We start from the raw sequence: 26,619 nt of genomic DNA, 5'->3' as shown, positions 1-26,619 counted from the left end.
TTCCTTTTTTGTGTTTATTCATGTTCAGCCAGTATACATATTCTGCGCTTTTTGTGAATAAACCTTCAGTTGTTAGTGCGCCCTGTGTCTGTCTCGTTACTCGTCGTTTGGTCCCGTGTATATTCTGGGCTATGGAAGCAGCAGCAGGTATGCACATAAAAATATTGACAGATCAAGTCACCAACCTGTAAATACAGAGTCGGAGATTCAGGTTTCCTGTCCGTCTGCCACTGCTACCGCTGCCAAATGACCCAACACGCCTCCTAGTTTTCCACAGTGGCGCTGGTGTCGCTGTTGGCCTTGATGGCTAGGCTTTGATAACCTCGGAGTGAAGATAGGACAGTCGTCATGGAACAGAGTTGGTCGTTTCACGCAGCAGGTCCGATGCCGCACGCAGCAGGCCGATGATAACTGTAAATACAGAGTCGGAGATTCAGATTTCCTGTCCGTTTGCCGCAGCAGCCGCTGCCAAATGACCCAACACGCCTCCTTGTTTTCCACAGTCGCGCTGGTGTCGCTGTTGGCCTTGATGGCTATGCTTTGATAACCTCGAAGCGAAGATAGGACAGTCGTCATGGAACAGAGTTCGTCGTTTCACGCAGCAGGTCCGATGCCGCACGCAGCAGGCCGATGATAACTGTAAATACAGAGTCGGAGATTCAGATTTCCTGTCCGTCTGCCGCAGCAGCCGCTGCCAAATGACCCAACACGCCTCCTAGTTTTCCTCAGGAATAGCACGAATACTTTCAAATACGAATGCAAGTTTTGCATTGGCAGCGCGGCGGGAGTGACTGCATGCGGAATACGTGCGTGTAAAAGCCTGAGATAAAACGCGAATACTTTCAAATAGGAATGCAAGTTTCGCATTGGCAGCGCGGCTGGACGAACTGCATGTGGAACACGTGCGTGTAAAAGCCTGAGGAAAAGCACGAACACTTTCAATTACGAATGCATGTTTTGCATTGGCAGCGCGGCGGGAGTGACTGCATGCGGAATACGTGCGTGTAAAAGCCTGAGGAAAAGCACGAATACTTTCAAATACGAATGCAAGTTTTGCATTGGCAGCGCGGCGGTAGTGACTCCATGCGCAATACGTGCGTGTAAAAGCCTGAGGAAAAGCACGAATACTTTCGAATTCGAATACAAGTTTCTCATTGTCAGAGTGGCCGGACAAACTGCATGTGGAACACGTGCGTGTAAAAGCCTGAGGAAAAGCACGAATACTTTCAAATACGAATGCATGTTTTGCATTGGCAGCGCGGCGGGAGTGACTGCATGCGGAATACGTGCATGTAAAATCCTGAGGAAAAGCACGAATACTTTCAAATTCGAATACAAGTTTCTCATTGTCAGAGTGGCCGGACAAACTGCATGTGGAACACGTGCGTGTAAAAGCCAGAGGAAAAGCACGAATACTTTCAAATACGAATGCAAGTTTTGCATTGGCAGCGCGGCGGGAGTGACGGCATGCGGAATACGTGCGTGTAAAAGCCTGAGGAAAAGCAAGAATACTTTCAAATTCGAATACAAGTTTCTCATTGTCAGAGTGGCCGGACAAACTGCATGTGGAACACGTGCGTGTAAAAGCCAGAGGAAAAGCACGAATACTTTCAAATACGAATGCAAGTTTTGCATTGGCAGCGCGGCGGGAGTGACTGCATGCGGAATACGTGCGTGTAAAAGCCTGAGGAAAAGCACGAATACTTTCTAATTCGAATACAAGTTTCTCATTGTCAGAGCGGGCGGACAAACTGCATGTGGAACACGTGCGCGTAAAAGCCAGAGGAACAGCATGAATACTTTCAAATACGAATGCAAGTTTTGCATTGGCAGCGCGGCGGGAGTGACTGCATGCGGAATACGTGCGTGTAAAAGCCTGAGGAAAAGCACGAATACTTTCAAATTCGAATACAAGTTTCTCATTGTCAGAGCGGCCGGACAAACTGCATGTGGAACACGTGCGTGTAAAAGCCTAAGGAACAGCATGAATACTTTCAAATACGAATGCATGTTTTGCATTGGGAGCGCGGCGGGAGTGACTGCATGCAGAATACGTGCGTGTACAAGCCTGAGATAAAACGCGAATACTTTCAAATACGAATGCAATTTTCGCATTGTCAGCGTGGCTGGACAAACTGCATGTGGAACACGTGCGTGTAAAAGCCTGAAGAAAAGCACGAATACTTTCAAATACGAATGCAAGTTTTGCATTGGCAGCGCGGCAGTAGTGACTGCATGCGCAATACGTGCGTGTAAAAGCCTGAGGAAAAGCACGAATACTTTCAAATTCGAATACAAGTTTCTCATTGTCAGAGCGGCCGGACAAACTGCATGTAGAACACGTGCGTGTAAAAGCCTGAGGAAAAGCACGAATACTTTCAAATACGAATGCATGTTTTGCATTGGCAGCGCGGTGGGAGTGACTGCATGCGGAATACGTGCATGTAAAAGCCTGAGGAAAAGCACGAATACTTTCAAATTCGAATACAAGTTTCTCATTGTCAGAGCGGCCGGACAAACTGCATGTGGAACACGTGCGTGTAAAAGCCAGAGGAAAAGCACGAATACTTTCAAATACGAATGCAAGTTTTGCATTGGCAGCGCGGCGGGAGTGACTCCGTGCGGAATACGTGCGTGTAAATGCCTGAGGAAGAGCACGAATACTTTCAAATTCGAATACAAGTTTCTCATTGTCAGAGCGGCCGGACAAACTGCATGTGGAACACGTGCGTGTAAAAGCCTAAGGAAAAGCACGAATACTTTCAAATACGAATGCATGTTTTGCATTGGCAGCGCGGCGGGAGTGACTGCATGCGGAATACGTGCGTGTAAAAGCCTGAGATAAAACGCGAATACTTTCAAATACGAATGCAATTTTCGCATTGTCAGCGCGGCTGGACAAACTGCATGTGGAACACGTGCGTGTAAAAGCCAGAGGAAAAGCACGAATACTTTCAAATACGAATGCAAGTTTTGCATTGGCAGCGCGGCGGGAGTGACTGCATGCGGAATACGTGCGTGTAAAAGCCTGAGATAAAACACGAATACTTTCAAATAGGAATGCAAGTTTCGCATTGGCAGCGCGGCTGGACAAACTGCATGTGGAACACGTGCGTGTAAAAGCCTGAGGAAAAGCACGAACACTTTCAAATACGAATGCATGTTTTGCATTGGCAGCGCGGCGGGAGTGACTGCGTGCGGAATACGTGCATGTAAAAGCCTGAGATAAAACACGAATATTTTCAAATACGAATGCAATTTTTGCATTGTCAGCGCGGCTGGACAAACTGCATGTGGAACACGTGCGTGTAAAAGCCTGAGGAAAAGCACGAATACATTCAAATCCGAATGCATGTTTTGCATTGGCAGCGCGGCGGGAGTGACTGCATGCAGAATACGTGCGTGTACAAGCCTGAGATAAAACGCGAATACTTTCAAATACGAATGCAAGTTTTGCATTGGCAGCGCGGCGGGAGTGACTACATGCGGAATACGTGCGTGTAAAAGCCTGAGATAAAACGCGAATACTTTCAAATACGAATACAAGTTTCTCATTGTCAGAGCGGCCGGACAAACTGCATGAGGAACACGTGCGTGTAAAAGCCTAAGGAAAAGCACGAATACTTTCAAATACGAATGCAAGTTTTGCATTGGCAGCGCGGCGGTAGTGACTGCATGCGCAATACGTGCGTGTAAAAGCCTGAGGAAAAGCACGAATACTTTCAAATTCGAATACAAGTTTCTCATTGTCAGAGTGGCCGGACAAACTGCATGTGGAACACGTGCGTGTAAAAGCCTGAGGAAAAGCACGAATACTTTCAAATACGAATGCATGTTTTGCATTGGCAGCGCGGCGGGAGTGACTGCATGCGGAATACGTGCGTGTAAAAGCCTAAGGAAAAGCACGAATACTTTCAAATTGGAATTCAAATTTCTCATTGTCAGAGCGGCCGGACAAACTGCATGTGGAACACGTGCGTGTAAAAGCCAGAGGAAAGGCACGAATACTTTCAAATACGAATGCAAGTTTTGCATTGGCAACGCGGCGGGAGTGACTGCATGCGGAATACGTGCGTGTAAAAGCCTGAGATAAAATGCGAATACTTTCAAATACGAATGCAATTTTCGCATTGTCAGCGCGGCTGGACAACCTGCATGTGGAACACGTGCGTGTAAAAGCCAGAGGAAAAGCACGAATACTTTCAAATACGAATGCAAGTTTTGCATTGGCAGCGCGGCGGGAGTGACTGCATGCGGAATACGTGCGTGTAAAAGCCTGAGGAAAAGCACGAATACTTTCAAATTCGAATACAAGTTTCTCATTGTCAGAGCGGCCGGACAAACTGCATGTGGAACACGTGCGTGTAAAAGCCTGCGGAAAAGCACGAATACTTGCAAATACGAATGCATGTTTTGCATTGGCAGCGCCGCGGGAGTGACTGCATGCGGAATACGTGCGTGTAAAACCCTGAGATAAAACGCGAATACTTTCAAATACGAATGCAATTTTCTCATTTTCAGAGTGGCCGGACAAACTGCATGTGGAACACGTGCGTGTAAAAGCCAGAGGAAAAGCACGAATACTTTCAAATACGAATGCGAGTTTTGCATTGGCAGCGCGGCGGGAGTGACTGCATGCGGAATACGTGCGTGTAAAAGCCTGAGGAAAAGCACGAATACTTTCAAATTCGAATACAAGTTTCTCATTGTCAGAGTGGCCGGACAAACTGCATGTGGAACACGTGCGTATAAAAGCCTGAGGAAAAGCACGAATACTTTCAAATACGAATGCAAGTTTTGCATTGGCAGCGCGGCGGGAGTGACTGCATGCGGAATACGTGCGTGTAAAAGCCTGAGGAAAAGCACGAATACTTTCAAATTCGAATACAAATTTCTCATTGTCAGAGTGGCCGGACAAACTGCATGTGGAACACGTGCGTGTAAAAGCCTGAGGACAAGCACAAATACTTTCAAATTCGAATACAAGTTTCTCAATGTCAGAGCGGCCGGACAAACTGCATGTGGAACACGTGCGTGTAAAAGCCAGAGGAAAAGCACGAATACTTTCAAATACGAATGCAAGTTTTGCATTGGCAGCGCGGCGGGAGTGACTGCATGCGGAATACGTGCGTGTAAAAGCCTGAGGAAAAGCACGAATACTTTCTAATTCGAATACAAGTTTCTCATTGTCAGAGCGGGCGGACAAACTGCATATGGAACGCGTGCGCGTAAAAGCCAGAGGAACAGCATGAATACTTTCAAATACGAATGCAAGTTTTGCATTGGCAGCGCGGCGGGAGTGACTGCATGCGTAATACGTGCGTGTAAAAGCCTGAGGAAAAGCACGAATACTTTCAAATTCGAATGATGATGTATGGTGTTTAATGGCGCAAGGGCCAAGTATGGCCAAAGAGCGCCATGCCAGTGTTTGTGAGTTTGCAGTGGAGTGATGAATTCTGAGAAATAGATGAGGCGTGGCTGTAAAGGGGCCTAAAAATAATCGCTGTAAAGTGCGTAAAATATACATGTACTAAAATCATGGCAATGACTAATGAGGTGTACTATGCAATGAAGAATGCATTGAGAAAGAATGACACAATATTTAAAATATTTAAGATGCACTAATTGGCAAGAAGCACAACTGCCTAGACAGAGCCCTTGAACCACAAGGGCCTGGAGGCATGTGCTATAAAAAAAACTATCACAGCGGCATCCTCTAGAGAGAGGATGCGCTACGAACTTATTGGACTAATAACATGTAGCACAACATCGCTCAAAAAGCCAAGGATTGCATTGGCATTAAAAAGTGGTTCTTCACCAATAAACATCATGGGATGAAGAGGGATATGATAGCGGTATGCCACAGGAAAATGTTTTCTTCTCTCCGATTCGGCTTCCCGACACTCCAGCAGGACGTGGAGGACGGTCAGCCTCTCACCACATCTACCACAGGTTGGTGGTTCATCACCAGTAAGCAAAAAATTGTGGGTGCCGTACGTGTGTCCTATTCTAAGACGGCAGAATATGACGTCAATTCGTCGTGTTTTCGTTGCTGAGGGCCGGAAACCTAACTGTGGTTTAATCATGCGAAGTTTATTACTTGTTTCAGCGTCCCACAAGCGTTGCCAGTGGCTTCGCAATTTCTTTCTCAAGAAAGGTTTCAAGTCTGTTGCAGTAACAGCTACTGTATGATTACTAGTGTGTGATGTCGCTGATGTGGCCATTTGGTCTGCTTGCACATTACCCTCAATGCCTCTATGGCCCGGCACCCAGCATATTATTACATGCTGGTTTGCTACATACGCTCTGCATAGGGCGGAATAGAGCTCAATGAGTACAGGATTTTTGTGCTTGCAAAGTGACATCAGGGCTTTCACAACGCTTAGAGAGTCTGTAAATATAACTGTTTTTTGAAGTTTTGTTTTCGTTATATGATTCACAGCCGACAATAGTGCATAGGCCTCAGCCGTAAAGATACTTGTTTGTGGGTGGAGTACACCGCATTCGGAGAAAGATAGGCCGACGGCTGCATAAGAAACCCCGGCATGTGATCTAGAAGCGTCAGTGTAAAACTCTGTACACGAGTACTTGGATTGAAGCTCTAGGAAATGCATTTTAATCTGTGCCTCTGGAGCGTATTTCGTGACCTCTACGAACGATGTGTCACACTCTATGATCTGCCACTGCCACGGCGGTAACAGTTTAGCAGGAGGCATAGGTCGATGTTCAAGCAATGGAACACCCATTTGCTCACTAAGATTCCTTACACGTAATGAGAACGGTTTTCTCGCTGCAGGTCGGTTATGGAAGAGTGTAGCAGTGGTCATATCGTTTATGGTGGAATAAGAAGGATGTTCATTGTTTGCTTGTACTGTCAGAAAATACGTGAAACTGCTATATGATCGCTGCAGATGGAGTGACCACTGGTTCGACTCTACATAGAGGCTCTGGATCGGGCTTGTTCGGAAAGCACCGGTTGCGAGGCGGATACCTAAATGGTGAACGGGGTCTAGTATTTTTAATGCACTTGGCGTTGCAGAGTTATAAATTATAGCTCCGTAATCAAGGCGTGAGTGGACAAGACTGTTGTACAAGTTTAGGAGGCATTTTCGATCACTACCCCATGTTGTGTGCGAGAGAATTTTTAAAAGGTTCATAGTCTTCAGACACTTTGTCTTCAGATATTTAAGATGGGGGATGAAGGTAAGCTTAGAGTCCAGAATTATGCCCAGAAATTTATGTTCACTGCTCATGGATAGTTCCTCTCGATTGATCGTGAGATTTGTCACCGGTGTCACGCCTCTTTTGTTTGAGAAGAGTATGCATGTACTTTTCTGTGCGTTTATTTTGAACCCATTTACATCCGCCCATTTCGACAATTTATGTAATCCAAGCTGCACCTGTCGTTCACAGATAGCGATGTTACATGATTTGAAACCTATCTGTACGCCATCGACATACACAGAATAAAACATGCTGCGTGGAATGACTGTATGCAGGGAGTTCATTTTTACAATGAAAAGTGTGCAACTAAGCACACCCCCTTGCGGCACGCCAGCCTCCTGGGTGAATGTTCTAGATAAAGCATTGCCCACTCTTACGCGAAACGTGCGGTTAGACAAGTAGCTTTCGACTGTGTTAAACATATTACCGCGGACCCCCATCGCAGAGAGATCTCGCAGAATCCCGAAGCGCCATGTCGTGTCGTACGCTTTCTCTAAATCTATAAATACAGAAAGTAAAAACTGTTTATGAATAAACGCATCTCTGATGTTTGCCTCGATGCGAACAAGGTGGTCTATTGTCGACCTACCTTCTCGGAATCCACACTGGAAGGGGTCTAGTATTTTGTTATTTTCTAGGAAACTGATTAAACGCCGGTTTATCATTTTTTCATACAGCTTGCACAGGCAGCTTGTTAGAGCTATTGGCCTGTAGCTGCTGGCTAAGGACGGGTCTTTGCCTTGTTTAAGAGCCGGTATGACTATGGCTTCTTTCCATGAGGACGGAATACAGCCAGCCGCCCACATGGCATTAAAAAGAGACAGGAGTGTTGTCAGTGTTTCGGGGTGTAAGTACCTAATCATTTCGTACATGACACGATCGCCACCTGGCGCCGAGTTGTTACAACAAGCGAGAGATGCTTTAAGTTCGGCTAAGCTAAATGGTTGATTGTAAGCCTCACTCGAAGAACCCCTGCGGTTAAGAGGCTGCCGCTCTTCGCGTTCTTTAAACTTCAGGAAAGTGTCTGTATAATGCGATTCACTTGATACATATTGAAAGTGTTCACCTAGACAATCCGCCTGGTCTTCCAGGCTATCACCTTGGCTACTTACTAAGGGTAGAGGATGTGACTCCCGGCCTATTAGTTTATTTACCCTATTCCAGACTTTTGTTTCGTCGGTGTATGAATTTATACTGGAAATGTACCTTTCCCAACTCTCTCTCTTTGCACGTCGACGCGTTCTTCTGCCCTGTGATTTTGCTTGTTTAAAATTTATCAGGTTTTCAGCTGTTGGGAAGTTGCGAAACAATCCCCAGGCTTTGTTTTGCTTTTTACGTCCTTTCTGGCATTCATCATTCCACCAAGGCAGGCGACGTTTATTAGCTAGTCCATTAGTTTGTTGTATGCACCTTTCAGCAGCGTCAATGATAAAACCTGTTATATATGCCACAGCATCGTCCATGTTAAAAGAGGCAATGTCATCACGGCTTAAATATGTTATTTGTCGGAAAAGTTCCCAGTTAGCCGAGTCAACCTTCCATCGGGGAACGTGTGGCGAGCATCTATCATGTTCTGTTAAGCCTAGCATAATTGGGAAGTGGTCGCTCCCAAAGGGGTTCTTGAGAACAGACCACTCCAGGTATGGCATTAGTGTACTCGATGCTATACTTAAGTCAATGGATGAATATGTGTTATGTGTAATGCTGTAATACGTAGGCTCTTTCTTGTTAAGTAATGATGCGCCTGAAGAAAACAGAAAATTTTCAATCAGGCGACCTCTCGCATCGCAACGTGAGTCTCCCCACAAAGTGTTATGTGCGTTGAAATCTCCGACAACTATGTATGGCTCCGGAAGTTCATTTATGTAGTTTTGGAATTCGGCTTTATGTAGTTGATAATTGGGAGGGATGTATATAGAGCTGACAGTGACCAGCTTGTCAAACAACACCCCTCGGACAGCAACTGCCTCTAGGGGCGTACGAAGTTTTAGTTCCCGGCAGGCAATACCTCTGTCGACTACAATAGCCACACCACCGGAAGACACGACTGTGTCATCGCGGTCCTTACGAAAAATGGCGTATTGTCGGAGAAAATCTGTTTGCGTGTGTTTGAGGTGTGTTTCTTGGACACACAGCACCTTTGGATTATACTTATGTAGGAGTTCTTTGATGTCATCGAGATTGTGGAGGAGTCCTCGGACATTCCACTGTAATATTTGTGTATCCATGTTGAATGTGGGTTTTGTGCTGTGTGTTAAGAAAGAGGAATTACTTCACAGAGCCCTTTCCGGGCGCCGTGATGCGGTGTTTTTCTTGTTTGGAGCGATCGCGAGACTCTCGCGGCTCCGTAGGCGCAAGTGGCGCCGTCTGGCTGGTTGTTGTGTCCATAGCCTCTTGCGAGGCGCTGGACACGCGCTCTTGCGAGCTGTTGGTTTGACGAGAAGGCCTCGCCTCGAGAGACGAGGCCCTCGAGGCCACCAGCCCGGAGGTCGATGGCCCCTTCTTGTGAGTTGGCAGAGCAGCGCTAGCTGCACCCGCCGAGGGAGCGGATGGCGTCGCCGCCGGCCCACTGCGCGTGTGCCAGACAGCCGCCGGGGGCCGATGTGGCGCTGCCCCCTGACGCGCCACTTCGGCAAAGCTGGTTTTTGGCAGGTACGATACCCGCCTGCGTGCCTCCTTGAAAGTTATGTTTTCTTTTACTTTGATCGTGACTATTTCTTTCTCTTTCTTCCAAGACGGGCATGACCGCGAGTATGCGGCATGCTCGCCATCACAGTTGACACAGTGTGGAGTGTTTTCGCACGTTTCAGAGGCATGGTCACCGGAACTACATTTAGCACATGTTTGTCGGCCTCGGCAGTTCTGAGAACTGTGGCCGAAACGCTGGCACTTGAAGCAACGAAGAGGATTTGGTACATAGGGTCTGACCCGTAGCTTGATGTATCCGGCCTCGATGGATTCGGGCAGAACACTTGAGTTAAAGGTAAGTATCAGGTGCCTGGTCTGGATTTCCTTGCCGTCGCGCCTCATCTTAATTCGTTTAACATTGATTACATTCTGCTCACTGAAACCCTCTAGGAGTTCAGCCTCACTCAGCTGCAACAGGTCATCATCTGATACAACGCCACGGGTGGTATTCATGGTACGGTGCTGGGTTACGGTTACTTGAGCATCTCCAAATGATACTAGGTTGGGAAGTTTCTCGTACTGTTTGAGATCACGGAGCTCCAAGAGGAGATCCCCGCTTGCCATCCTGGATGCTTTATAGCCTGGTCCAAAAATATCCGTCAAAGACTTTGAGACAAGGAAAGGTGAAATTGTTCGTACTGATGTATCCGACTTTTGAGCATGAATAACATGAAAGCGGGGGAAGTTATGCGTTTGGCGTCCAAAAAATTGGAAAACATCTTCGGTGCGCCCTCTTTTCTGACGGCGATCATGGAGTGGGGGGAATGGTTCAGCCATAAGTATTGGTGCGTTTTTCGGCAGCGACGCCAGCCACCCACCATGGAGCCCAACGAGGGGACGCTGCAGAAACTGGAAAAGCCAGGTCCTGCAAACGCCAGCTGTACGCCACTACTATAACCAAATATGGGGTATCCAAGGCTGGCTACCCACACAAGGTTAACCCTAGCTGCCTGGGAAAACGGAAGTAAAAGGGAAGTGAAAAGAAGACAGGATAGATTGAAAGTGAGAGAGAAAGACGAAGATTTAAGAGGAGGACAGGAAAAGGCAACTGCCGATTTCCCCTGGGTGGGTCAGCCCAGGGGGACCGTCTACCCAAGTAACGCAAAATGTTGCCATAACGTTCTCTGAATGTGCACAAATGTCGGCATATAACGTTGCCTACATGCTGCTAATTTCCTCTTTTTTGATCGCCACACAACGTTGGGTCGTAACGTTGTGGCAGCGTTGAGCAGCACATTCACGACGTTAACATAACGTTAACAGAACTTCCTGGCAACGTAATGTGGATGTTGCCTTTGTCACTTGAGCTTTCAGGCAACGTACGTATGTGACGTTCAAGCAACACTCAACTGACATTGCAGAATATTTGTAGACATGCATAACAGCAGTGCTGTCAGCATGACACGGCTGACAGCACCGCAAACCCTTAAATTTATATTTGCTTGACAGATAATTTACTCTAGTAGTTTTCATGTTGCATATGCATGAAAATGTGAAACAAGAATTAGTGAAAAACAGCGTTTATTACGTATATATCTTGTGTAGTTTACCAAGATATGTGTACCTTACCTTGTGGTAAGGTACACTATACACGTAAAATAATGCTGTTTTCACCAGTTCTTGTTTACATTTTCATGCATATACGACATGAAAACTACTAGAATGCATTATCTGTCAAACAAATATAAATTAAAGGGTTTGCGGTGCTGTCAGCCGTGTAATGCTGACAGCGCTGCTGTACGGGCAGCTCATCTGTCTTGCACTATATATAGTACCAACGCGCCTAAGCCAGAATCTTTAAAGTGTTTCACATGGTGGTTTGCCTGACTTGTCTTGCTGTTGTCCATAGCACAGCATATAAATGCTAACTGCAAGTAAAAGTGCACAATGCAAAGCTGCGAAGTGGTTCATAAGAACAATTTTTCATTTTGGCTATAACAGCGAGAAGCAGCATGCACGTCCAATGTGCAGAGGTTCTCGTATAAAGGTTCTCGCAGCAGGAAAGTAAATATATTCCACAAATGTTCATTTCCTTAAACATATCATTTAAGCTTAGACCACAGAAAAAAATCAGTCTTTGCTTCCGACTTACTGCTCTAAATATCATGTGTCGGTAGCTGCATGTGCTTTCAAGAAATTGTATAATAGCCAACATCAGCTGCTAAGACCAAACGCTAGTATGTAGGAATTGTTTGTGCAGGAGGAATGTGGTGGTTGAATATGCACCCATGAATATGCATTGGTCCACCTTAAATAATAGTGAATGCCATAGACAAACCTGGTTATAATCTCAAACCATGCATTTATTTACTGTCTGCTTACATCATCCTGGCAAACAAATGACACATAACAGTAACTTAAACACTGATAACACACTGATAACACACTTAAATATATTTGCTATTAAACATCAAGGTCTTCTATCGCATATTAAGACTCTACTAACAGCTACAACTACAACACAATATATTTTGCTTTCCCATGTAGGTCAGACTTCGAAATCTTTTGCTTTGTGTCGAGTTCCCTTATTTCAATGGCAGAACACAATTTATACTTCTTAACAGCACAAATACTGTCCTCCATCACTTTGTAATGTACAACACAACACAGTAACACTGCGGTTGGATAATATCTCCTGCCAAGCATCCAGCCGGTCTTTTTGCCTAAGCTTGCAGACATGGCAGCAAGTGTGAAGTAGTCAACACAGCCCAAGGCGTAGAGTAACAGAAAGTCATCCAAGCACTGACTGCCAGCCATCACTTTTGCAGAGAATGGCCAGCAGCACAAGTGATGCACACATGCCTCCCTCAGTAGCTTCACTTGCATCCAGACCTCACTGGTTTCCAAGTCAATAATGCGGTAACCTGCAGAGACATCAATTACATCAAACTATAAAGTGCCATCTGAAACACTGAAGTAAGCCATGTTTACTGTGAAAACAGGCTATAAAAATGCTTACAAACAACTTAAGCTTCGCATAACTGTGAAACAAACAAGTGACTTTACACAGGAGAATAATGCAAAACATCAAAAAGCAAATTTCAGTAAAACCTAACCATTATAGCTATAAGTTTGGACACAAGAGCAAGGAAAGCACAATAAACAATACCCACAACTTCCTTTATTGCGCTAAGCAGTTAAGACGTTAGTATCAATATATTCCTTTAACATAAAGCTTCCTTGCAATGCCACGGCTGCTTGTTACATCCAGTTCAGTCATTGAAGAAAACAAAAATTAACAAATGATGTGAATGCTCTACCACGGTACCAAAACCACATTTCATTCGTGATGAAAGAAAGTTCGAATGAGTGAGTGATAAATTTGACTTGTTGGTACAACATATTGGTGAATTGCAGCACAGATATTGACGACAGAAATGACGAGACAATAGACGTGTGCTGACTTCCAACAAAAAGCTTTATTTTCAGCGACCCATGTTTATAGCCGTCACTCATCACATTGCACCTGCGCAATTCACACCCTTAGGTAGGTCAACTCTGTCTGATAAGTGTACAGATGCTGACACACATAGAGCTAAGTCGCGCAATCTTTTCAGCTTCAATAATTTCACGTGTTAGTTGATCACCGCTACTGCTGACAACAGTACACCGAGCAAACAATGGTTCACTGGCACATGAACTGCAACAACATGCAAGCCAACTGTCATGCACGTTTTTCTTGACATTATAGAGTGTTCTCTCAGCTGGTCATTGATACAGCGTCCTGTTTGGCCTATGTACTGTTTACCACAAGAAAGAGGGGTACAGTAATTCATGTTGCTAACATAGGTGACGAACGGATTTTTGTGCTTTTTGTTACACTTGTGTGCTGCCCTGAAACATTTCCTTTGATTACACAACTTTATAAGCTTCTGAGGTGCAAAGAAGACAACTTTAACTTTGGAACGATCTGCAGTTTTCACGATATTGTGAGACAGCTTATGAATGTATGGTATGACAGCCACTTTAAGTCGGTCAGATACTGGAGTGATCACATGGCAACCACTCGGTGCATGCGCTTTTCAGAGTAGAGGTCATGTGGTCACTGCATCTGACAGACATAAAACAGGCCGTCATACCCTACATTCATAAGCTCTCACAATATCAAGAAAATTGCATATCATTCTAAAGTTGTGTAATCAAAGGCAATGTCACAGCGCGCCACACATATGCAACAAAACACCAAATTCCGTTTGTCACCTGTGTTAGCAATGTGGTTTATTGTATCCCCCTTGTGGTAAACAGTATATAGGTCAAATGGGACACTGCATCAATCACCGGCTGAGAGAACACTCATACAATGTCAAGAAAAATGTGCGTGACAGTAGGCTTGAATGTCATTGCAGTTCGCGTGACTGAACCGTCGTTTGCTCAGTGTACCGTTTCCAGCAGAAGCGGTGATAACTAGCACGTAAAATAATTGAGGCTGAAAAGATTTCACGACTTGGCTCTGTGTGTATCAGCACACCTTCTGTACACTTGTCAGACAGTTTACTTTCTTCCTAAGGGTGCGAATTGCGCATGTGCAATGCAGTGACTGACAGCTAAAACATGGGCTTGCAAAAATAAAGCTTTTTGTTAAAGAGTTGCCGCATGTCTCTCGTCTTAACTCTTGTGTTGTTGCCTACATCTGCACAGCAATTCAGTGCCTGAACGACCAGCTACAACTACGCTACAGGTGTTGCATATCGGGAGAAGGGTTGAATATTGCTCTACACTGCAAAAGTTGCCGTTGCTATCCGCGGATGACGAATACGGAAGTTCTGGCCTTGAAAAAACCAAATTAGAACGCGAGCTTTTGGAAGCGGTGTTAACCGAAAATTCTGGACCTGATAGTAGGTTAGCGCCACTTCACAGGCACTTTTAAACAAAGAAATGCAACTCATGAGTAGCCACAAATAAGCTGGTTTGTTAATTCTGCTTTTGTTTCTTCTTAGACTACCTAAACGCGAAAAACTTTGTCACTCGATTCAACCGCTCGGCCAAAACCAAGCATGAGAAGATGATTTTTTTCTCCTCAGGGGTACCACATTTCGAAAGATATGCATCAAATGCATCTGAAAAGTTAATCATTTCGGTGCAATACATGCATTGTTACAAACATTACAAAAACTTGAAAAAATGTGAATGATACTTACTACCCACAGCTTCCAATTTATCGGGGCTCAATGTCGGCTTCTCAACAGCATTGCCGTCCTTCAAGCACCGACAAGGAGCCCCTGTGATACTCCTACACCGAGCGCCAGGGCTCCCCACATCAGTTATGTCAGCTTTTTGCAGAACAGGGAATCCCGGCGATGGCACTGGAGCAGGCCCCAGTTATCGTTGCCAATGTATACAACATTTCCTAGGTGTACCTGCAATAAAAGATGGCAGAGACACATTAAGACAGCTTGCGTGTGGGAACGTGAAAGCACCTTTAGTCAACCAAATGGCTTCAATGTGACGTGCACAGTGTGACACGCACTAGGCACACCTTAAGTCAGCCAGAACCAAAGAGCTGCCGTGGCGTAAGGGAAGCGTGCTCCTTTCACACTCCAGGTTCTATTCCTACCCAGTCTGCACAACTTTCTTATTAAAGCAATTAATTTGCTTTGTTTACATGAACCTACCTAAATTTCACATTACTCCAAGCGTTTTGATGTGCTTTTATTGCTTGTGCAATAGGCCATCGGTTTTATGTCAATAAGTGCTGGTAGCAAAAAGAAATATGTCTAACCGTGCGATAAATGTAACCGGAAATGGCAGGTACGTCCAGTGGCATTAGTGTGGGGGCTGCACACAAAATTATATAGCTTACCCTGTTTCAAATTTATTTTAAAGAGCAGTTTCAGTGAGCCCAAGTAGAGTCTTTCAGCTTTTTGCAGTGCAGAAACAGGTACAGTTTGTGCCAGCCAACCAGATGAGCTCTCCTAGTAACTGTCTCTAATCACCCTCTCAGCAATTAGTGGTAGCCAAAGTATAGCTTGTATCTCTACAACTGACACATGTCCCATTTCCTTAATGTGGTATTCGTCACTGATTTTGATGGTCAATTGGTTGCCATAGAGGAACAATCGAAATTTGGCGCGCAGCACCAGTCGTGTCAGTGCATTGTCAAGTGGCACGGACATATTTCTCCCTTGAGTGAATTATGGTGCTCTCCTGGGCACATGTTGAGGCACCAGCCAGTCTGCCCCATGTACATTTGACTGAATATATACATGATCAAAGGAACAGACTATGCTACCCCTGACGAACACAAGACAAATTGGGTTGCATCTTTACCTCAGCAAGCCTCAATTCTCATGTGGACTGCTATGCACGCACATTTCCAGCGAAAAATAAAGTAGGCAGGATATGCACGACAGTTCACAAGTGAATTCAGAAAGGCGAGCAGGGAAGGGAGGTTTGCTTGGTTAAAGATACCACCAAATTTGTCTAGTGTCTATGAGAGGCAGCTCACTGTATTTTTTTCACAACTGGTCAAATGTACACAGAGCAGTCTGGCCGGTAACTAAATGTGCCAAATAAGTTCCCATATTTCACTCAAGAGACCAGCTTGCTCATCCAGTTTGGCCGTGCATTGCCGCGATAGGACTTCAGGCTGAATTAAGATCATCTGTTTTCACCTACGGTGAAAAATTGACACGAGAGATCAGTGAGGCATACCACATAAACAAAACATGCGAGCCAGACCCCATGATCAATTCATGAAATAAAAGGCGTCCTTTCTAGATGACAAGTGATTGAAGTTAGTCTGCGCCCATATTTACTTTCCTTTTTACACAAATATCATTTATTCTGATTTTATGCCTTTATATTACAACTTACGCCTTCCCTCTGAACGAAATTGTGCACAACATAAGCACACATCCAGTGTTGCTATTTTTAATCCTTCCATCAAAATAAATGGTCAGTTAGCAGCAGTCATGTTGTATGGTACCCTTTTCCTCCCCATGTAAATTCTATCCTGAAAAGTTACATGAACTGACTGGCAAACTCATACGTACACTACAAATTTCACCTAGCAAACACGGCTGGTTCTTAGAAAATGCACAAATACGGTGATAGGTATCTGTTGGCATACTGTAGCAATAGTAAGTGCCAGTTAGCTTCAACACTAGACAGTTTTAGTATAGCATATGCAACTAATAGCGTACGCCTATACGCTATAGTACAGCGTACGCTAAACAGCACACATTTATTAGTTTTAGTTGGCCTGCGAGATCTTCCGATCTCAGAGGCCATATGCCATCGTCGCACCTATCTCTCGACTTCACTGACAGGTGGCGCTGATATATGTCGGTTTCCCTCGTTAGGCTTCGTGTCATTCAAAATGAGAAGCGATCTCGAAAACTCCACAAGGTTAACCATATTACACTGTTGTCAAAGCGGCCTGACGGTAAGCGAAAGTTGCTTACACAGTCATTTTCTACGAACGAAGCGAATTCTGCAAAAGCCACGCCAAATTCAATTCGAAGTGGGCAGCGGGGACCACCGCCATGTTTAACGTAAACTACGCAAACCACGCACAGACGGTAATGCTAAATCTGAGAAATAGCATGCATACGCTAGAGGTCGGATAGCGTTCTGCACATGCGCAGTGATGACCCACTATTTTATATCGTACGCAATGACATAGCGTACGCTAAACTAAAACTGTCTACTGCTGCAATACTTCAGCTGTCAGGCATCTACAGTGCTTATGACACCACAGAAGTGTAAGTGCACAACAAAAACAAGTGGCGCATCAACCATAAATTTCACTTGAGAGTAGTGACAACATAGACCGTTTCGTGTAGCTAAAACACTAGCCAATATGTAGAAAGTATATGCACAAGTATACATACCTATAGATATTTGCCTACCTAACTTAAAACTATAAGAGTTGCAGTGCATATGATGCTTATTCTAGACACTGGTATTTTTGACAAAAATACTCTTAGAATCAGATATAATGCTTTTTCAATTCATCCAGCCAGTAAATGAAGTCGTACACATATCATTACAATTTGGACTTGCAGGTTGAACATATTCTGACCTGAGCAGCGCCAAGCAGAATGAATAGACCGAATGCCCACTGTGCTGACCAAATACACAGGATGAAACAGAAAATATGGAAAGGGACCCCAAAGTATTAGAAATACTTCTTGACAGCTGTAGAATTAGGGCTTGTTGGTTGATTGTCACTATTAAAATTACACTAAAGCCAATAAGACTGTTCTGTATGGTGTAGTTGAAATCAAATTCATTTGACGAGCAACATTGCAATAACCAGCAAACATGGCAAGAGCAAGCAGACATGTGCGAAATAGTGTGCTTTTTTAATAATAGAGCATCAATACAATGAACTACCTACCAGTTAGCTATGTGTTCTATGCTGTATTGACTTGAAAAAAAGAGAAAAATAATGCAACGGGACATAGACTCGCAACTCCTACAATGCCTACTTGCATGAATAGGGATAGCTTGCCAAGAATATTAAAAAATGGGAGAGAAAAAAGCAGGCTTACTAGAAAACACTTCAGAACTGTAGTAACTGCAGCACAGTGAATACTGGCCTTAATGTATCATTTCAAGAAGTTTGAGCTCATCAAATGTGTATTTTCCAGTGGCAGTTATTTTTGGAACAAGACAGAAATAATCGTGAATATGAATGTTAAACAATGGTAAGCACACTGTGTGCTTACACCTATGACATATCTGGCCCATTACACTTTGAATTCTTATATGCACAGAAGCTGCACAAGAGTGTAGTGTAAACACTAAAAATTCGGAAATAAAATCCTACAGCATAGGAAACAGTTTCAAAACAAGAAAACGAAAATGAAAAGTAATAAATAGTGTGTACTAAGCAAAACTAAAATGTAACTTGCAGCCAAGCGATTGATGCAAGAAAAAATACTTAACATCAGGACATGTTAGGTCTACTTTTATATAGAACACAATAAGGTGTGCATAACAGCTATGAACACAAATAAACAGCAAGTTGCATAAATATTTGGCCTATTTAGTAAGCTGTGTTGACTAATGTCGATTAACTTATCCACAAATGATACCAAGATGCTACTTTTTGGAACACGTACACTAAATACATACCTGACCCGACCATCCAGATTATACGTTGCACTACGGCAGGCATAGCCAAGGGGTCTGGTGGCTCCTCCGTTATGTAGGCACTGTTATGGGTCACAGCCTCGCCACTATAAAATAAGTTCTGTGTTAACTTATAGCAGTGGCACACAGCTTTATAAAGCTGTCAAATTGTCTAGACATGCATGGAGCATCTAAATATAGTCACAAAAACAATGTTTGCATTATTGCAGGGTGGCAACAGAGCACAAAGTAGAAGTCACTGATGAATGTCTTGATAATGGGGACCCTTTGATCACAGTAAAATTATTGACACGCAGCAGCACATAGCAAAGAAATGTTTGTTTACAAAACAATTCATTTTTTTTTTCATGACTCAGTTTAACTTTCCCCTGTCATGTTTAGTTACGTATAAGGTATGTCAAAACATCTTGTCTTAAAAAGTAAGTTGGACTAGTAGCAAGCTGTGATTGCTTAAATTTTTTTTCTCTAAAGCTGCCGTAAACCGAAAACTTCGTAAGCAGATATTATTTACAACGTTGAGGCAAGGAAACATGGCAAGGAAACAAGTTTTCTTGGACAAGTAGATATGAAACAAGTTTCCTTGGACAAGTAGATATGAAACAAGTTTCCTTGCCATGTAAGCAAGGAAACGTCATTGCAATAAGAATCGGTAAAGAGGCAAATGAGTCATTATGCAACTTCAGGAGAAAAGCGGGAGCTCACGCGCCGCACGCACATGATGAACACGATTATTTTCGAACGTTATATTTCTCATCGGAAGAAAACGTTTATCAAGATTTTCAATTTCGCATCGAAGCACTAAACTTGCGTAACTAAGCTCTGACAACCAGCGTTCAGCAAGCATCAGCACAGGTATCACTGTTGTCGCGGGACTTCTATTTCATACGCTCGCGCACGCTATGCACACACGAGAAGCTCACACAACACGCGCGTAGTTAGCCAGCACGATTACTTACCTTTTGAATGGTACGACGCGGTCGCGAAGCACTCTCCAAGTTGCCGGTGCTGCGTCGACGATGTTACTCCCCGCATACATGCCGCTGCGTAGTGGACGAGCTGAGGCGCGCTAACACACATTCTTTGCGACGTCCACCCAACTTTCCAGAACGAGAACAAAGAAACCGTACTCCACGGCATAAAATCGTTGGGCCACATTTGCCTGGCGCGCCACGCATACGGCGAGTTTGCAGCGTGACACAAGGTATCTTCAGGCACTTCTGTGCACGCTAACTGCGACCTACTTCATAACAGCAAACACAAAAACACACGATCAAGCAAACGCGACGCTCGTAGCACCCCGCACATACGACCGCCATCACAGAACACGGAGGAAAAACAATAGCGCCACCTGCATACTTGTGAGAATGTTGTGGCCTCTGTGATGACAAAAATATTAACCAGTACACTCGCATACTAAAATTTTGTGCCGGGTTACACACAACTACGTATAGATGTTGCGAGACAAAATAACTGTAGAACAATCTATATTTTACACTATAGTTTGGCGTAGAAAGAAATTCTAAAACGTATTTTACCTTTGAATTGCTTCCGCCATCTGCAGACAGCATAAGCGTGGCCTTCGAGATCAGCTTCGGTTATCCTTATCAAGCCGTCGCTGTGGCCTGATTTGAACGGTTTGGGCTGTCTCGAAGCTGTCTCGAAGCCAATCCATGACGTTTAGCGATGCTGCCTACTTTTCCTACGCCGTCACTTAGTTTTAGATAACTTTCTGATGTCGTGAACACGAATTGTTGCCTCAGGAATTGTTGACACGATATCGGAGGTACAGATGTGCAGTGTTCGATGTTTTCGTGTGCGTTGTAACTGTTTCAGGTGGAAAGGATCAAATTCACGAGGGTTGATAGCTCGTGTGGCGCAGGTTACACCCGTATCGTCCGCATTTCCTTTCGTGTCGGTGTGTTGAATGTGCGCGGGTTTTACTCCTGTCGTCCGTACCTTCTGTGTTTATCGTGCGGCTCGCGAAGATTCCTCCTAAAAAAAACATGTCTGCTGCGTGCATGTGTCCTGTGTGGTGTGTGAAACAAATGTGCGCTGGTGTACGGTGTGTTTGCAGCCCTATTGGTGGCTTATAGTCCTTTGCTCTAGTGCCGTTTCTATGATGTAAACTATACTTGAACTGAAAAAAATGCACTGTTCTTTATATGGACAAGTAGATATGATCTGTGTGTATCCACTGTGCAGTGTGCATGTGTTCGTCATTTTTATGCAGCTCGTATCATGGGGCTTGTGCCTATTCATGATGGCCCTTGCTAAATGTTTCCACTTTTAGGGGCATGTGGTGTGCAAGCAGTCACAAAGTCTTGTGCATTTGGTGTGGAAGAAGGGAATACTTTTATGCGTAACTTTGTCTACTATAGGTGAACCGTTGCAACAATTAGCATTTTTTCCATGTGAATGCTTCTGCCATTTGATATAATTTGTAGCAGATCTTATCTGTGGAGAAGCATAATAAACATAATTTAACATGGTGTTCCTTAGAAGATATTAAGTACTGCATAACCACTATACATCTCCATACCTCACTGTATGATAAAGATGAATGTTCAGTTGAAAATTACAATATCTTATAGTTGCATGAACGTATACATGCGAAATGCTACAGCAGCCTGGCATCACATTAATGTCAATATTGATGACATCCGGCAACGTTCTGGGAACGTGCTGTTTTGTAACGTTGCTACATTGATACCATTTACACGTTAAATTGATGTTTACACGCAACGTTGACACAACGTGGGTGTCAGGACGTTGCTGTGACATTTATTTATGACATCACTTGAACGTACAGCTGGCAACGTACATTCAACGTTGAGGTTGGCTGTTTAACGTTGCCTGACATTTGTTACAATCAGGCAACGTTTACGCTACGTTCTGTGTTACTTGGGTATGTGAAGCAGAGGCCGAAGGAGTGTGTTGCCTCCGCCGGGGGGCCTTAAAGGTCCGAACACCCGGCATCAGCTCAACCCCCAGGATCTCCCTTTCCCCAGACACGGCTAAGCCACGCACGGCTACACGCGGGAGGGTCCAACCCTCATGTGCTCGGGTCCGTGGTGTCGCAACACACCAAACGCCTGCTTACGCAGACGCCCCTGCGGGGTCAAATTCGAATACAAGTTTCTCATTGTCAGAGCGGCCGGACAAACTGCATGTGGAACACGTGCGTGTAAAAGCCTGAGGACAAGCACGAATACTTTCAAATACGAATGCAAGTTTTGCATTGGCAGCGCGGCGGGAGTGACTGCATGCGGAATACGTGCGTGTAAAAGCCTGAGGAAAAGCACGAATACTTTCAAATTCGAATACAAATTTCTCATTGTCAGAGCGGCCGGACAAACTGCATGTGGAACACGTGCGTGTAAAAGCCAGAGGAAAAGCACGAATACTTTCAAATACGAATGCAAGTTTTGCATTGGCAGCGCGGCGGGAGTGACTGCATGCGGAATACGTGCGTGTAAAAGCCTGAGATAAAACGCGAATACTTTCAAATACGAATACAAGTTTCTCATTGTCAGAGCGGCCGGACAAACTGCATGAGGAACACGTGCGTGTAAAAGCCTGAGGAAAAGCACGAATACTTTCAAATACGAATGCAAGTTTTGCATTGGCAGCGCGGCGGTAGTGACTGCATGCGCAATACGTGCGTGTAAAAGCCTGAGGAAAAGCACGAATACTTTCAAATTCGAATACAAGTTTCTCATTGTCAGAGTGGCCGGACAAACTGCATGTGGAACACGTGCGTGTAAAAGCCTGAGGAAACGCACGAATACTTTCAAATACGAACTGCATGTTTTGCATTGGCAGCGCGGCGGGAGTGACTGCATGCGGAATACGTGCGTGTAAAAGCCTGAGGAAAAGCACGAATACTTTCAAATTCGAATACAAATTTCTCATTGTCAGAGCGGCCGGACAAACTGCATGTGGAACACGTGCGTGTAAAAGCCAGAGGAAAAGCACGAATACTTTCAAATACGAATGCAAGTTTTGCATTGGCAACGCGGCGGGAGTGACTGCATGCGGAATACGTGCGTGTAAAAGCCTGAGATAAAACGCGAATACTTTCAAATACGAATGCAATTTTCGCATTGTCAGCGCGGCTGGACAAACTGCATGTGGAACACGTGCGTGTAAAAGCCAGAGGAAAAGCACGAATACTTTCAAATACGAATGCAAGTTTTGCATTGGCAGCGCGGCGGGAGTGACTGCATGCGGAATACGTGCGTGTAAAAGCCTGAGGAAAAGCACGAATACTTTCAAATTCGAATACAAGTTTCTCATTGTCAGAGCGGCCGGACAAATTGCATGTGGAACACGTGCGTGTAAAAGCCTGAGGACAAGCACGAATACTTTCAAATTCGAATACAAGTTTCTCTGTCAGAGCGGCCGGACAAACTGCATGTGGAACACGTGCGTGTAAAAGCCAGAGGAAAAGCACGAATACTTTCAAATACAAATGCAAGTTTTGCATTGGCAGCGCGGCGGGAGTGACTGCATGCGGAATACGTGCGTGTAAAAGCCTGAGGATTTGATTGATTATTGTGGTTTATTGGCGCAAGGGCCAGATGTGGCCAAAGAGCGCCAAGACGATGGTAATGGCTTGTTAATGGTATATGAATAGTCAATTATATGAACATTAGATGTGACATGGCTGTAAAGGGGCCTAAAAACAGTCGCTGTAAAGTGCGTAAAATCTATACGTAATAAGATTATGGCAATGACTAATGATGTGTACTGTAGACATGAACAATGCTTTGCGAGAGAATGATATGACACAAAATATCACAGATGCAAGAATTGGCCAGAAGCACAAGTGCCTAAACAGAGCCCTTGAGACACAAGGGCCTGGAGGCATGTGCCATAAGAAACTATCACAGCAACATCCTCTGGAAAGAGGATGCGCTACGAACTTATTGGGCTAATAACATGTAGCACAACATCGTTCAAGAATGCGAGGACTGCTTTGCTGTTAAAAAGTGGTTCTTTACCAAGAAACATAGCGGGATGTAGGGGGACACAATAGTGATATGCGAAAGGAAAGTGTTTCTTTCTTTCTCTTTCGGCTTCCCGACACTCCAGGAGGACGTGGAGGACGGTAAGCCTCTCGCCACATCTACCACAGGATGGAGGCTCATTACCATTCAATAGAAAATTGTGGGTGCCGTACGTGTGTCCTATTCTGAGACGACAGAATAGGACATCAGTTCGCCGGGTTTTCGTTACGGAGGGCCAGTAACCTAACTGTGGCTTAATCAGATGAAGCTTATTGCTTGTTTCTGCGTCCCACAAGCGTTGCCAGTGGCTTCGCAGTTTCTTTCGCAAGAAAGGTTTCAAATCTGTTGCAGGAACAGCAGCTGTACGGTTAATAATAGCAGGTGATGTGACTGATGTGGCCATTTGGTCGGCAAGAACATTGCGCTCGATGCCTCTATGCCCAGGCACCCAGCATATAATAACATGCTGGTTAGTTGCGTATGCTCTAGAAAGAACAGAATAGAGCTCAATGAGAACAGGGTTTTTCTGTTTAAAGGGTGACTTCAAGGCTTTTACGACGCTTTGGGAGTCTGTAAATATAATAGTTTTTTGAAGTTTTGATTTCTTTATATGCTTCACAGCTGACATTATTGCGTAGGCCTCAGCCGTAAAGATGCTTGTTTCGGGGTGGAGTACGCCGGATTCCGAGAAGGACGGACCGACGGCTGCATAAGATACTCCGACATGCGATTTAGAGGCATCTGTGTAAAATTCTGTGCACGAGTACTTGGACTGTAATTCTAGGAAATGCATTCGGATTTCGACCTCTGAAGCGTGCTTTGTAACCTCTACAAATGATATATCACATGCTACTACCTGCCACTCCCAAGGTGGTAACAGCTTGGCTGAAGGCAATAAGTTATGTTCGAGGAGTGGGATATCCATTTCTTCGCTAAGCTCCCTGACGCGCAGTGAGAAGGGCTGTCTTACAGAGGGACGATTACGAAAAAGTGTAGCACACGTCATCTCGTTAACGGTATTAAAACACGGATGCTGATTATTAGAGTGGACTTTAAGGAAATATGTGAGGCTGGTGTATGTTCTCTGCAGATGGAGTGACCACTCATTTGATTCGACGTATAAACTTTCAATGGGGCTTGTTCTGAAAGCGCCAGTGGCCAGGCGGATACCTAGGTGGTGAATGGGATCTAGCATCTTTAGCGCGCTTGGGGCAGCAGAGTGGTATGCTACAGCACCATAATCCAGTCGCGATCTAATGAGGCTCTTGTAAAGATTCATTAAACATTTCCTGTCACTGCCCCATGTTGTGTGAGATAGAATCTTCATTAGGTTCATTGTTTTTAGGCATTTTCCTTTGAGATATTTTATGTGGGGAATGAAAGTTAGCCTGAAGTCAAGTATGATGCCTAAAAACTTGTGTTCTTTGTTCACAGGTATCTGCTGTCCATACAGTTCTACACAGGGATCTGGGATCAGGCCTCTCTTTCTTGTGAAAAGAACACAAGAACTTTTGTGGGGGTTAACTTTAAACCCGTTTTCGTCTGCCCACTTGGACACCTTGTTCAAGCCCTGCTGCACCTGTCTCTCGCACACTGCGAGGTTACATGACTTGAAGCCTAGTTGTATGTCGTCTACGTACACGGAATAAAAAATAGCCGGTGGTAATGAGGCACGGAGTGTGTTCATCTTAACGATAAAGAGTGTGCAGCTGAGCACACCTCCTTGGGGTACACCAGTTTCCTGTATAAATGGACGTGACAATACATTGCCAATTCTGACACGGAAGGTACGATTAGACAAATAGCTTTCTATTACGCTTAGCATATTGCCATGGATGCCCATTCGCGACAAGTCTCTCAGGATTCCGTAACGCCATGTTGTGTCGTACGCCTTCTCCATATCGAGGAATACCGATAAGAAAAACTGTTTATGCACAAATGCGTCCCGGATATTTCCTTCAATGCGCACAAGGTGATCAGTTGTGGATCGCCCTTCTCTAAAGCCACACTGATAGGGATCAAGCATTTTGTTCAGTTCAAGGAAATGTATGAGTCGTCGATTAACCATTTTTTCAAATAGCTTGCACAGGCAACTTGTGAGAGCTATGGGACGGTAACTTGCCGCCAAGGAAGGATCTTTACCCTGTTTCAATACAGGGACCACAATCGCTTCTTTCCATGCGGACGGAAGGTATCCGGCAGCCCAAATAGTGTTGAAAAGTGCGAGTAGTGGCAGTTGTGTATCAGGGTGTATGTTCTTAATCATGTCATACATGATTCTGTCGGGTCCCGGTGCAGAGCTCTTACATGCGGTCAAGGCAGCTCTCAACTCGGCAACACTGAAAGGAAGGTTGTGCGGTTCGTTCTGTCGACATTTGCGTACGAATGGCTTACATTCTTCTCTCTGTTTATATTTAAGAAAGGGTTGCGAATAGTGGATTGAGCTTGAAACACGCTCAAAGTGTTCTCCAAGACAGTCTGCCTGGTCCTGCAAGGTATTCCCTTGGTCATTCACCAGAGGCAGCGGATGAATTTGGTGCCCCTTTAGCTTTTTTAAGCCGTTCCACACTTTTGCCTCCTGTGTGTATGAGTTTATACA

The 26,619-nt window shown here is 44.6% G+C and overlaps 1 long non-coding RNA gene across 2 annotated transcripts; it reads right to left on the bottom strand.

The window, feature by feature from the left end:
- Window positions 1-12,034: 12,034 nt before the first annotated feature.
- On the bottom strand, window positions 12,035-20,098 carry LOC125943751 (uncharacterized). 2 transcript variants are annotated; one of them, XR_007465873.1, is made up of 4 exons: window positions 19,968-20,098; window positions 18,994-19,097; window positions 15,051-15,269; window positions 12,035-12,776 (listed from the first exon to the last, which is right to left on the bottom strand). It is a non-coding gene; the product is annotated as an uncharacterized LOC125943751 (long non-coding RNA). The 2 variants fall into 2 exon arrangements; XR_007465872.1 differs by lacking the exon at window positions 12,035-12,776 and having other exon boundaries at window positions 14,573-15,269.
- Between the last annotated feature and the right edge of the window lie 6,521 nt (window positions 20,099-26,619).

Source organism: Dermacentor silvarum, chromosome 3 (assembly GCF_013339745.2).
Source record: "Dermacentor silvarum isolate Dsil-2018 chromosome 3, BIME_Dsil_1.4, whole genome shotgun sequence".
Classification (NCBI taxonomy): domain Eukaryota; kingdom Metazoa; phylum Arthropoda; class Arachnida; order Ixodida; family Ixodidae; genus Dermacentor; species Dermacentor silvarum.
This window is presented reverse-complemented; position numbering and strand designations above follow the sequence as displayed.